The sequence below is a fragment of the Oncorhynchus nerka genome, unplaced genomic scaffold (genome assembly GCF_034236695.1).
Source record: "Oncorhynchus nerka isolate Pitt River unplaced genomic scaffold, Oner_Uvic_2.0 unplaced_scaffold_2584, whole genome shotgun sequence".
Classification (NCBI taxonomy): Eukaryota; Metazoa; Chordata; class Actinopteri; order Salmoniformes; family Salmonidae; genus Oncorhynchus; species Oncorhynchus nerka.
The window spans coordinates 20,023-33,902 of record NW_027038714.1 but is presented as its reverse complement, the minus strand read 5'-3'; the positions used below and the strand labels follow the sequence as shown (position 1 = coordinate 33,902).

Genomic DNA, 13,880 nt, shown 5'->3' with positions numbered 1-13,880 from the left:
GAAGAGTGGCAAGAAGAAAGCCATTTCTTAAAGTTATCCCTAAAAATTGTTGTTTAAAGTTTGCCCACAAGCCACCTGGGAGACACACCAAACATGAAGAAGGTGCTCTGGTCAGATGAAACCAAATTGAACTTTTTGGCAACAATGCTAAAAACGTTATGTTTTGGCGTAAAAGCAACACAGCTCATCATCCTGAACACACCATCCCCACTGTCAAACATGGTGGTGGCAGCATCATGGTTTGGCATGCTTTTCTTCAGCAGGGACAGGGAAGATGGTTAAAATTGATGGGAAGATGGATGGAGCCAAATACAGGACCATTCTGGAAGAAAACCTGATGGAGTCTGCTAAAGACCTGAGACTGGGACGGAGATTTGTCTTCCAACAAGACAATGATCCAAAACATAAAGCAAAATCTACAATGGAATGGTTCAAAAATAAACATATCCAGGTGTTAGAATGGCCAAGTCAAAGTCCAGACCTGAATCCAATCGAGAATCTGTGGAAAGAACTGAAAACTGCTGTTCACAAATGCTCTCCATCCAACCTCACTGAGCTCGAGGAGGAATGGGAAAAAATGTCAGTCTCTCGATGTGCAAAACTGATAGAGACATACCCCAAGCGACTTACAGCTGTAATCGCAGCAAAAGGTGGCGCTACAAAGTATTAACTTAAGGGGGCTGAATAATTTTGCACGCCCAATTTTTCAGTTTTTTAATTTGTTAAAAAAGTTTGAAATATCCAATAAATGTCGTTCCACTTCATGATTGTGTTTCACTTGTTGTTGATTCTCCACAAAAAAATACAGTTTTATATCTTTGTTTGAAGCCTGAAATGTGGCAAAAGGTCGCAAAGTTCAAGCGGCCGAATACTTTCGCAAGGCACTGTATAGGGAAGGTAATGAAAGCAGGTGATTGAGTCCAGTCCAATGAAGCGCTAATGCGCGTGACGAGGGAAACAGGTGTGCGTAATGATGATGGCAGGAGTACATAGTGCTGGGCAGCCTGGCGCAGGGGGGAGAAGGGGGCAGACGTGACAGTACCCCCCCCCCAGGGGCACCGGCGTCCCACCTGGATTGGAAATGACATTCCCAAATCTAACTGCCTGTAGCTCAGGACCTGAAGCAAGGATATGCATATTCTTGGCACCATTTGAAAGGAAACACTTTGAAGTTTATGGAAATGTGAAAGGAATGTAGGAGAATGTAACACATTAGATCTGGTAAAATATAATACAAAGAAAAAACAACCGTTCTTTTGTAATTTTTTGTACCATCATCTTTGATATGCAAGAGAAAGTCCATAATGTATTTTTCCAGCCCAGGTGCAATTTCAATTTTGACCAGTAGATGGTATCAGTGTATGTGCAACATTTTAGACTGATCCAATGAATCATTGTATTTCTGTTCCAAATTTTGTATCAAGACTGCCCAAATGTGCCTAATTTGTTTATTAATAACTTTTCATGTTCAAAATTGTGCACTCTCCTCAAACAATAGCATGGCATTATTTCACTGTAATAGCTACTGTAAATTGGACAGTGCAATTAGATCAACAAGAATTTAAGCTTTCTGCCAATATCAGATATGTCTATGTCCTGGGAAATGTTCTTGTTACTTACAACCTCATGCTAATTGCATTAGCCTCCGTGAGCTCAACCGTCCTGTGGAAGGGACACCGATCCCAAAGAAGCTTAATCATCGTGTGTTATTTATTCGCTCTATTGTTTGGGTTTCAACCCTGTGTTTTTGTTACGTGTTTGTTTGGTCTTCGTCCTGGGCACGCCGTAAATTCGGGGTATAATAAAAAAACTATTACGCATTCCTGCGCCTGTCTCCCGAATCTCTTCATACCAGTGAGTTAACTGCACCTCAGATTTCAGCCCTTATGGTTGAATTGCTGCAAAGAAACCACTACTAAAGGACACCAATAATAAGAAGAGACTTGCTTGGGCTGAGAAATTTGAGCAATGGACATTAGACCGGTGGAAATCTGTCCTTTGGTCTGATGAGTCCAAATTTGAGATTTTTGGTTCCAACTGCCGTGGCCACCTGGTTTGCACATAGTGGGACTATAATTTGTTTTTCAACAGGATAATGACCCAACACACCTCCAGGCTGTGTAAGGGCTATTTGACCAAGAAGGAGAATGATGGAGTGCTGCATCAGATGACCTGGCCTCCACAATCACCCGACCTCAACCCAATTGAGATGGTTTTTGATAAGTTAGACCACAGAGTGAAGGAAAAGCAGCCAACAAGTACTCAGCATATGTGGGAACTCCTTCAAGACTGTTGGAAAAGCATTCCAGGTGAAGCTGGTTGAGAGAATGCGAAGCGTGTGCAAAGCTGTCATCAAGGCAAATGGTGGCTACTTTGAAGAACCTCAAATATAAAATATTTTTATTTTTTTATTTTTTATTTCACCTTTATTTAACCAGGTAGGCTAGTTGAGAACAAGTTCATTAACAATTTCTTGGTTACTACATAATTCCAAGTGTGTTATTTCATAGTTTTGATGTCTTCACTATTATTCTACAATGTAGAAAATAGTCTAAATAAATAAAAAAACTCAGTGTTGCTATCTCCATAGACAAACATTGGCGGTAGAATGGCTCGTACTGAAGAGCTCAGTGACTTTCAACCTGGTACCGTCATAGGATACCACCTTTCCAACAAGTCAGTTTGTCACATTTCTGCCCAGGTAAACTTGTAAGTGCTGTTATTGTGAAATGGAAACATCTAGGAGCAACAACGCCTCAGCCGTGAAGTGGTAGACCACACAACCTCACAGAACGGGACTGAAGATTGTAGCCGGTAAAAAAACATCCCTACCGAGTTCCAAACTTCCTCCGGAAGCAACGTCACCACAAGAACAGTTCGTCAGGGGCTCCATGAATTGGGTTTCCATGGCCCGAGCAGTCGCACACAAGCCTAAGATTCACCATGCGCAATGACAAGCGTCGGCTGGAGTGGTGGAAAAATGGCCGCCATTGGACTCTGGAGCAGTGGAAACTCGTTCTCCGTAGTGATGAGTCATGCTTCACCATCTGGCAGTCCAACAGTGTTGAACTGCCAGATGTGTCTAAGAAGCATGTGAAGCATGTGTCTAAGAACTGACAGTGTCTAAGAAGCATGTGTTATTCTCAGCTCTCTATTGGTTGTACAGCCTATACAGGTTTTGTACAGTCATGGTATTTCTGACACCTACTGTGTTTTGGGTGAGCTTTGGATTACATTCAATCACTAAAGACAAGACAACATTGCCATATATATATATATTTTTTTAACTGCTTCTTCTTCTCTGCTATTCTAAAACAGGCTTGCTCTCTACAGTTGAGAACACCTGGGTAGACAATGTACTGGTGTTGCCTCTAGTGGTCAATTATTAAAATGTCGCTGACTGTGAACGTACAGTACAGCACTTTAAATTGGAGCCAATCAATAGATGTGATTGATGTCTTACTAATGAGACTCCATAATGTCCCCGAGGAAATCTTTACGGCATCACAAATGGCACCCTATTCACCATATAGTGCACTACTTTAGACTAGTACCCTACAGGTTCCATGGTCCCTGGTCAAAAGTAGTGCAATTAATAATTAAGTAAATAGGGAGCTATTTGGGCAAAGACCTGGTCAGGAAACAGCTGATCTGTTCGGACTTCTGATGGACACCTGATTTAAATGTGTCAGTCAGTATCAAGGTGGCTGTGATTGTGTATAGCACCTCTATCAGAGCATGGATCCATTTGAGGTTGTACAGTCCAGAACCTCTTGCAGAGAGAGACATGGGTCCATGTATCTAGATGGTTATAGTGTCAGAACCTCTTGCGGGACTTTGAGGAGATGCGTGACTGGAGGGACTGTTCGGGTTCAGACACAGATGGAGGAACGTGAGGCTGACGCCAGGCTTGTTTCAGATTCTGACATCGAGGGAGCTGTTGAGAAGATCATTGAGAGGACAGGGGAGACAGGACAGAGCGCTGAGCAGAATTGCTTTCTTTGAGGTAAGAGTAATTCATTAGACTTTTCAAAGCACTTTTACTCTTTTAAATCAGAGATATATTTGAACGCAAAGGAAAGGTGCATGAATTAAGAGGCTTTTAAGGAGTGAACTGAAGAGTTGCTGACTTACATTTCCTCTTCACCTCACTTATACACTGAGTTTACAAAACATTATGAACACCTGCTTGACCAGGTGAATCCAGGTGAAAACTATGATGCCTTATTGATGTCACTTGTTTAAATCCACTTCAATCAATTTAGATGAAGAGGAGGAGATGGGTTAACCCCTAAGGTTGATGTCAGCACCCCCATAGAAATCGAATTAGCATAATAAAAACATCCCCATAAAAATCTGTCAGTTTAATCTGGAGATATGTAGGGTTTTTTTGCATTTGATGTGTCTCAGTCACGGATCCGCCTATGTCTCACTTCTGCTTCTGTGGTGAAAGTGACAGATCTAGAGCTATGTTTGTCAGAACACGAGGCATCTCGAAAATCAGTCTGTAAAGTCCGAAAGGTTTGGCCTCGATGGAAAGATGAGACTCACAACAAGCGGGGACTCATCTGAAGTCGTTGCAGCCGATCGGCCAGCATCTGTAGCGTCCAAACAGTTTGGTCACACTAAAGACCCCTCTGTGTAAAGGTGAGACTCCCACGAAAGAAGTACATGTCGGTTGTATGTCCTCTAGGTCCCCCACATGCTGAAGGTCCCCGGTACCAGTTGAACAAAATGAAAGGAAGTACAATATATATGGAGACTGTTTAGTGCCAAAAATAAGGAGTTAAATACATGAGAAGAAAGAAAATGCTAACAAATGTTTCCTGATCTTTCTTATATCTCTCAGACATAGGACTTCTGAACAAACTTCCTTTAGGTTTTCTTTGGGGGGACGGCTATCTGCTGTTCCATGTTGTGAATCTGTTATTCAATATGTTTGTGTGAGCTAATAGCAATAGGCAAATACATTCTTTTATCAAATCATTTTTGTATATATATATTTTTCAATTTGTTTGTTCATAGAAAAATGATCCTGAATGCCCTTCTTAAAACAATTCCATATATTTAGTAGAACCACCCCCCAGCTGTGACTGGGCTTGGACTCTTATGGGTTAAAAGATTTTTAAGCCTTGAGACAATTGAGACGTGGATTGTGTATGTGTGCAAAATACTAAAGTTCCTTTGAACAGGGTAGTATGTGCCAGGCGCACCTGTTGTGTCCAGAACTGCAGTGCTGCTGGGGTTTTTCACACTAAACAATTTCCCGTGTGTATTAAAGAATGGTCCACCACCCAAAGGACATTCAGTCAACTTGACACAACTGTGTGGAAGCATTGGAGTCAACATGGACCGGCATCCCTATGGAACACCTTGTCGAGTCCATGCCCGATGAATTGAGGCTGAACTGAGGGCAAGCGTTTTGTGCACTCAGTATATTTAAATGCAGACTGCACAAACAAGTACATCTGATTGAATGTAGGCCTACTGTGATTTAGATGATGCTTCTGTTCAGTATGCCAGTAATGTTACATTTCAGACTTCACTATGGTTATCAATGAAACCTCAAACTGAAATCCCCTATGCCGTTAGCCAGGGACATGCTCCTACAGTAGCACCATGCTATAGCCAGGGACATGCTACTAGAGTAGCACCATGCTGTTAGCCAGGGACATGCTACTACTGTAGCACCATGCTGCCTGCAGTAGCACCATGCTGTTAGCCAGGACATGCTACTACAGTAGCACCATGCTGTTAGCTAGGACATGCTAATACAGTAGCACCATGCTGTTAGCCAGGGACATGCTACTACAGTAGCACCATGCTGTTAGCCAGGGACATGCTACTAGAGTAGCACCATGCTGTTAGCCAGGGACATGCTACTACAGTAGCACCATGCTGTTAGCCAGGGACATGCTACTGCAGTAGCACCATGCTGTTAGCCAGGGACATGCTACTAGAGTAGCACCATGCTGTTAACCAGGGACATGCTACTACAGTAGAACCATGCTGTTAGCCAGGGACATGCTACTAGAGTAGCACCATGCTGTTAACCAGGGACATGCTACTACAGTAACACCATGCTGTTAGCCAGGGACATGCTACTACTGTAGAACCATGCTGTTAGCCAGGGACATGCTACTAGATTAGCACCATGCTGCTAGCCAGGGACATGCTACTACAGTAACACCATGCTGTTAGCCAGGGACATGCTACTACTGTAGAACCATGCTGTTAGCCAGGGACATGCTACTACTGTAGAACCATGCTGTTAGCCAGGGACATGCTACTACAGTAGCACCATGCTGTTAGCCAGGGACATGCTACTACAGTAACACCATGCTGTTAGACAGGGACATGCTACTACTGTAGCACCATGCTGTTAGCCAGGGACATGCTACTACTGTAGCACCATGCTGTTAGCCAGGGACATGCTACTACAGTAGCACCATGCTATTAGCCAGGGACATGCTACTACAGTAACACCATGCTGTTAGCCAGGGACATGCTACTACTGTAGCACCATGCTGTTAGCCAGGGACATGCTACTACTGTAGCACCATGCTGTTAGCCAGGGACATGCTACTACAGTAACACCATGCTGTTAGCCAGGGACATGCTACTACAGTAGCACCATGCTGTTAGCCAGGGACATGCTACTACAGTAGCACCATGCTGTTAGCCAGGGACATGCTACTAGAGTAGCACCATGTTGTTAGCCAGGGACATGCTACTAGAGTAGCACCATGCTATTAACCAGGGACATGCTACTACAGTAGCACCATGCTGTTAACCAGGGACATGCTACTACAGTAGCACCATGCTGTTAGCCAGGGACATGCTCTCAACTGCCTCCCAAATGTCATCATCAAAAGTAGTGCACTTTCTAGGGGATCGGGTGCCATTTTGTGACTCGGCCCTGATGTCACCGTGTCAGAATGTAGCAAGGGGACGCCAGGACGTTCTATCAGATGCCATATCATGTTTAGACTAGTCAGATGGGTTGGAGATGTGTTCATGGGTCTAACATATGGAAATAATTGACGGTGAAGGCCACAGGATATGGGCAGATAACTGGCATCAGGAACAATGTAGTCTAACATCAGATCCCCTAACATCCTCTCATGTTGCTCAAACCTATTTCTCACTGAGATAATTATTAGGGTCATATACACACGCACACACAGACACACACACACACACACACACACACACACACACACACACACACACACACACACACCACAGGGTTAGTCATGTCGAGTTATCTTAACCCCCTTGTCACACAGCAACTAGGGCCCGACAGTCACACCACAGGGCAGATAGGGCCCTGAAAACCACACACCTGGAAGGTACGCATTAGAAGCATGGTTAAAAAGACTTTTTGTGGTAGCCCAGTTTATAAAGGCAAGATGTGCCCATGGTATGACGACAGGAAAGGCCAAAAGGATAAGAATTATATTTTCTATGAGGTGGAGATTCAGGATTCAAAAAGTTGAAGCTTTGCTACTTGGACAAGGTAAGTAACAAAAATATAAACAACTCCTTTTCATTTCATTGGCTGTAAAAAAACTCTGTAATTCACCTGTTTAGGTAGTAGGTAGTAACTGTACCAGACATTTCCTTTTTGTCCTCACAAGTTGTATTCTGTATTATGAGGCAACCTACGGTACTGATTTTAGGGCTCTATTTAATCTGCTTAATTCATGCTGTGAAGCTGAACTTCCCGGATGAGGATTCAATAGAGCCCTTTAATTTTGTGAAACTGAGGTTTTGGGACAGTAGATACTTAATGTCAATTTGTTTATGTGTAATAGTTGTGTATTCTGTCAGGTGGAACCTAATGCCACTATTGGAGAGATCAAGTGTCTATTATATAAGATCTGTGAGTACCCTGCCTCTGTCCTGTCTCTGCCTGGTCTCTGCCCTGTCTCTGCCCTGTCTCTGCCCTGTCTCTGCCCAGTCTCTGTCTCTGCCCTGTCGCTGCCTGGTCTCTGCCTGGTCTCTGCCCTGTCTCTGTCCAGTCTCTGTCTCTGCCCTGTCGCTGCCTGTTCTCTGCCTGGTCTCTGCCCTGTCTCTGTCCAGTCTCTGTCCAGTCTCTGTCCGGTCTCTGCCTGGTCTCTGTCCAGTCTCTGTCCAGTCTCTGTCCAGTCTCTGCCCGGTCTCTGCCTGGTCTCTGCCCGGTCTCTGCCCTGTCTCTGCCCTGTCTCTGTCTCTGCCCTGTCGCTGCCTGGTCTCTGCCTGGTCTCTGCCTGGTCTCTGCCTGGTCTCTGCCCTGTCTCTGCCTGGTCTCTGCCTGGTCTCTGCCCCTGTCTCTGTCAGTCTCTGTCCTCTGCCTGGTCTCTGCCTGGTCTCAGCCTGGTCTCTGCCAGTCTCTGTCCTGTCTCTGTCCTGTCTCTGCCTGGTCTCTGCCCTGTCTCTGTCTCTGTCCAGTCTCTGTCCTGTCTCAGCCTGGTCTCTGCCCCGTCTCTGTCTCTGTCCAGTCTCTGTCCTGTCTCTGCCTGGTCTCTGCCCTGTCTCTGTCCAGTCTCTGTCTCTGTCCAGTCTCTGTCCTGTCTCTGCCTGGTCTCTGCCCTGTCTCTGTCCAGTCTCTGTCCGGTCTCTGCCTGGTCTCTGCCTGGTCTCAGCCTGGTCTCTGTCCAGTCTCTGTCCTGTCTCTGCCTGGTCTCAGCCTGGTCTCTGCCCCGTCTCTGTCCTGTCTCTGCCTGGTCTCTGTCCTGTCTCTGCCTGGTCTCTGCCCCGTCTCTGTCCTGTCTCTGCCTGGTCTCTGTCCTGTCTCTGCCTGGTCTCTGCCCCGTCTCTGTCCTGTCTCTGCCTGGTCTCTGTCCAGTCTCTGTCCTGTCTCTGCCTGGTCTCTGTCCTGTCTCTGCCTGGTCTCTGCCCTGTCTCTGTCTCTGCCCCGTCTCTGTCCTGTCTCTGCCTGGTCTCTGTCCTGTCTCTGTCCAGTCTCAGCCTGGTCTCTGCCCTGTCTCTGCCCCGTCTCTGTCCAGTCTCGGCCTGGTCTCTGCCTATCTCTGCCTGCTTGGGTCTCTGTCCTGTCTCTGCCTGGTCACTGCCCTGTCTCTGTCTCTGTCAGTCTCTGTCAGGCCCTGCCTGGTCTCTGCCCCGTCTCTGTCCTGTCTCTGCCTGGTCTCTGCCCTGTCTCTGTCTCTGTCAGTCTCTGTCCAGTCTCAGGCTGGTCTCTGCCCCGTCTCTGTCCTGTCTCTGCCTGGTCTCTGCCCTGTCTCTGTCTCTGTCAGTCTCAGCCTGGTCTCTGTCCTGTCTCTGTCTCTCTGCCCCGTCTCTGTCCTGTCTCTGCCTGGTCTCTGTCCTGTCTCTGCCTGGTCTCTGCCCCGTCTCTGTCCTGTCTCAGCCTGGTCTCTGCCCGTCTCTGTCTCTGTCAGTCTGTCCTGTCTCTGCCTGGTCTCTGCCCTGTCTCTGTCCAGTCTCTGTCTCTGTCCAGTCTCTGTCCTGTCTCTGCCTGGTCTCTGCCCTGTCTCTGTCCAGTCTCTGTCCGTCTCTGCCTGGTCTCTGCCTGGTCTCTGTCCAGTCTCTGTCCTGTCTGCTGGTCTGCCTGGTCTCTGTCTCTGTCCTGTCTCTGCCTGGTCTCTGCCCCGTCTCTGTCCTGTCTCTGCCTGGTCTCTGTCCTGTCTCTGCCTGCCGTCTCTGCCCTGTCGTCTCTGTCCTGTCTCTGCCCGTCTCTGTAGCGCAGTCTCAGCCTGGTCTCTGCCCCGTCTCTGTCCTGTCTCTGCCTGGTCTCTGCCTGTCTCTGTCTCTGTCAGTCTCTGTCCAGTCTCTGCCTGGTCTCTGCCCCGTCTCTGTCCTGTCTCTGCCTGGTCTCTGCCCTGTCTCTGTCTCTGTCCAGTCTCTGTCTCTGCGCGGTTAAGCGGCGTCTCTGTCCTGTCTCTGCCTGTGCGATATTTGTCTCTGTCCTGTCTCTGTCTCTGCCTGGTCTCTGCCTGTCTCTGTCTCTGTGGAGTCTCTGTCCAGTCTCAGCCTGGTCTCTGCCCCGTCTCTGTCCTGTCTCTGCCTGGTCTCTGCCCCTGTCTCTGTCTCTGTCCAGTCTCTGTCCTGGTCTCTGCCTGGTCACTGCCTGTCTCTGTCTCTGTCCAGTCTCTGTCAGTCTCTGCCTGGTCTCTGCCCCTGTCTCTGTCTCTGTCCAGTCTCTGTCAGTCTCTGCCTGGTCTCTGCCCCTGTCTCTGTCTCTGTCCAGTCTCTGTCAGTCTCTGCCTGGTCTCTGCCCCTGTCTCTGTCTCTGTCTGTCTCTGTCCAGTCTCTGTCCTGTCTCTGCGGTCTCTGCCCCTGTCTGCCCCGTCTCTCATCCTGTCCGGTTCACTGCCCCTGTCTCTGTCTCGATTAAGTCTCCTTGTTCAGTCTCTTGCCCTGGTCTCTGCCCCGTCTCTGTCCTGTCTCTGCCTGGTCTCTGCCCTGTCTCTGTCTCTGTCAGTCTCTGTCCTGTCTCAGCCTGGTCTCTGTCTCTGTCCTGTCTCTGCCTGGTCTCTGCCCCGTCTCTGTCTCTGTCAGTCTCTGTCAGTCTCTGTCCTGGTCTCTGCCTGGTCTCCTGCCCCAGTCTCTGTCCTGGTCTCTGCCCCGTCTCTGTCTCTGTCCAGTCTCAGCCTGGTCTCTGCCCGTCTCTGTCCTGTCTCTCTGCCTGGTCTCTGCCCTGTCTCTGCCTGGTCTCTGCCCTGTCTCTGTCTCTGTCAGTCTCTGTCAGTCTCTGCCTGGTCTCTGCCCCTGTCTCTCCAGTCTCTGTCCAGTCTGTGGTCTCTGCCTGTCTCTGTCTCTGCCCGTCTCTGTCCAGTCTCTGCTGTGGTCTCTGCCCTCTCTGTCTCTGCAGTCTCTGTCCAGTCTCAGCCTGGTCTCTGCCGTCTCTGTCCTGTCTCCTGCCTGGTCTCTGTCCTGTCTCCTGCCTGTCTCTGCCTGTCTCTGTCTCTGCCCCGTCTCTGTCCTGTCTCTGCCCGGTCTCTGTCCTGTCTCCTGCCTGGTCTCTGCCTGTCTCTGTCTCTGCCCTGTCTCTGTCAGTTCAGCCTGGTATACTCTGCCCCGTCTCTGTCCTGTCTCACATGGTCATGCCTGTCTCTGTCTAACGCGCAGTCTCTGTCCAGTCTCTGCCTGGTCTCTGCCCTGTCTCTGTCTCTGTCCAGTCTCTGTCCAGTCTCAGCCTGGTCTCTGCCCTGTCTCTGTCCTGTCTCTGCCTGGTCTCTGCCCCGTCTCTGTCCTGTCTCTGCCTGGTCTCTGCCCTGTCTCTGTCTCTGCCCCGTCTCTGTCCTGTCTCTGCCTGGTCTCTGCCCTGTCTCTGTCTCTGCCCGGTCTCTGTCCTGTCTCTGCCTGGTCACTGCCCTGTCTCTGTCTCTGTCCAGTCTCTGTCCAGTCTCTGCCTGGTCTCTGCCCTGTCTCTGTCTCTGTCCAGTCTCTGTCCAGTCTCTGCCTGGTCTCTGCCCTGTCTCTGTCTCTGTCCAGTCTCTGTCCAGTCTCTGCCTGGTCTCTGCCCTGTCTCTGTCTCTGTCCTGTCTCTGTCCAGTCTCTGTCCTGTCTCTGCCTGGTCTCTGCCCTGTCTCTGCCCCGTCTCTGTCCTGTCTCTGCCTGGTCACTGCCCTGGTCTCTGCCCCGTCTCTGTCCCGGTCTCTGCCTGGTCTCTGCCCCGTCTCTGTCCTGTCTCTGCCTGGTCTCTGCCCTGTCTCTGTCTCTGCCCTGTCTCTGTCCAGTCTCAGCCTGGTCTCTGCCCCGTCTCTGTCCTGTACCTGGTCTCTGCCCTGTCTCTGTCTCTGCCCGGTCTCTGTCCTGTCTCTGCCTGGTCACTGCCCTGTCTCTGTCTCTGTCCAGTCTCTGTCCAGTCTCTGCCTGGTCTCTGCCCTGTATGTCTCTGTCCAGTCTCTGTCCAGTCTCTGCCTGGTCTCTGCCCTGTCTCTGTCTCTGTCAGTCTCTGTCCAGTCTCTGCCTGGTCTCTGCCCTGTCTCTGTCTCTGTCCTGTCTCTGTCCAGTCTCTGTCCTGTCTCTGCCACCATGGTCTCTGCCCTGTCTCTGCCCCGTCTCTGTCCTGTCTCTGCCTGGTCACTGCCCTGTCTCTGTCTCTGTCCAGTCTCTGTCCAGTCTCTGCCTGGTCTCTGCCCCGTCTCTGTCCTGTCTCTGCCTGGTCTCTGCCCTGTCTCTGTCTCTGTCCAGTCTCTGTCCAGTCTCAGCCTGGTCTCTGCCCCGTCTCTGTCCTGTCTCTGCCTGGTCTCTGCCCTGTCTCTGTCTCTGTCCAGTCTCTGTCCAGTCTCTGCCTGGTCTCTGCCCTGTCTCTGTCTCTGTCCAGTCTCTGCCTGGTCTCTGCCCTGTCTCTGTCTCTGTCCAGTCTCTGTCCTGTCTCTGCCCCGTCTCTGTCCTGTCTCTGCCTGGTCTCTGCCCTGTCTCTGCCTGGTCTCTGCCCTGTCTCTGTCTCTGTCCAGTCTCTGTCCAGTCTCAGCCTGGTCTCTGCCCCGTCTCTGTCCTGTCTCTGCCTGGTCTCTGCCCTGTCTCTGTCTCTGCCCCGTCTCTGTCCTGTCTCTCTGTCTCTGCCCCGTCTCTGTCAGTGTCTCTGCCTGGTCTCTGCCCCGTCTCTGTCCTGTCTCTGCCTGGTCTGCCCTGTCTCTGTCTCTGCCCGTCTCTGTCCTGTCTCTGCCTGGTCTCTGCCCTGTCTCTGTCTCTGTCAGTCTCTGTCCAGTCTCAGCCTGGTCTCTGCCCCGTCTCTGTCCTGTCTCTGCCTGGTCTCTGTCCTGTCTCTGCCTGGTCTCTGCCCTGTCTCTGTATCTCTGCCCCGTCTCTGTCCTGTCTCTGCCTGAGGTCTCTGTCCTGTCTCTTGCCTGGTCTCTGCCTGTCTCTGTCTCTGCCCTGTCTCTGTCCAGTCTCAGCCTGGTCTCTGCCCCGTCTCTGTCCTGTCTCTGCCTGCCCCGTCTCTGTCCTGTCTCTGCCTGGGTCACTGCCCTGTCTCTGTCTCTGTCCAGTCTCTGTCCAGTCTCTGCCTGGTCTCTGCCCTGTCTCTGTCTCTGTCCAGTCTCTGTCCAGTCTCTGCCTGGTCTCTGCCCTGTCTCTGTCTCTGTCCAGTCTCTGTCCAGTCTCTGCCTGGTCTCTGCCCTGTCTCTGTCTCTGTCCTTGTCTCTGTCTGCCCTGTCTTGTCTCTGCCTTTGTCTCCTTCTGTCTCTGTCCTGCCTGTCCTGTCTCTGCCTTTGGTCACTGCCTCTGTCTCTGTTCCTCGTCCAGCCTCTGTCCAGTCTCTGCCTGGTCTCTGCCTCTGTCTCTGTCCTGTCTCTGCCTGGTCTCTGCCCTGTCTGTCTCTGTCCAGTCTCTGTCCAGTCTCAGCCTGGTCTCTGCCCTCGTCTCTGTCTGTCTCTGCCTGGTCTCTGCCCTGTCTCTGTCTCTGTCCAGTCTCTGTCCAGTCTCTGCCTGGCCCTGCCCTGTCTCTGTCTCTGTCCAGTCTCTGCCTGGTCTCTGCCCTGTCTCTGTCTCTGTCCAGTCTCTGTCCTGTCTCTGCCCCGTCTGTCCTGTCTCTGCCTGGTCTCTGCCCTGTCTCTGCCTGGTCTCTGCCCTGTCTCTGTCTCTGTCAGTCTCTGTCCAGTCTCAGCCTGGTCTCTGCCCCATCTGTCCTGTCTCTGCCTGGTCTCTGTCCTGTCTCTGCCTGGTATCTGCCCTGTCTCTGTCTCTGCCCTGTCTCTGTCCTGTCTCTGCCTGGTCTGCATGTCCTGTCTCTGCCTGGTCTCTGCCTGTCTCTGTCTCTGCCCTGTCTCTGTCCAGTCTCAGCCCTGGTCTCTGCCCCGTCTGTCCTGTCTCTGCCTGGTCACTGCCTGTCTCTGTCTCTGTCTCCAGTCTCTGTCCAGTCTCTGCCTGGTCTCTGCCCTGTCTCTGTCTCTGTCAGTCTCTGTCCAGTCTCAGCCTGGTCTCTGCCC

The 13,880-nt window shown here is 50.3% G+C and overlaps 1 pseudogene; it reads left to right on the top strand.

The window, feature by feature from the left end:
• Positions 1 to 2,943: 2,943 nt before the first annotated feature.
• The window catches only part of LOC135567120 (very-long-chain enoyl-CoA reductase-like), a 29,183-nt pseudogene continuing 18,246 nt past the window's right edge, over positions 2,944 to 13,880 (top strand).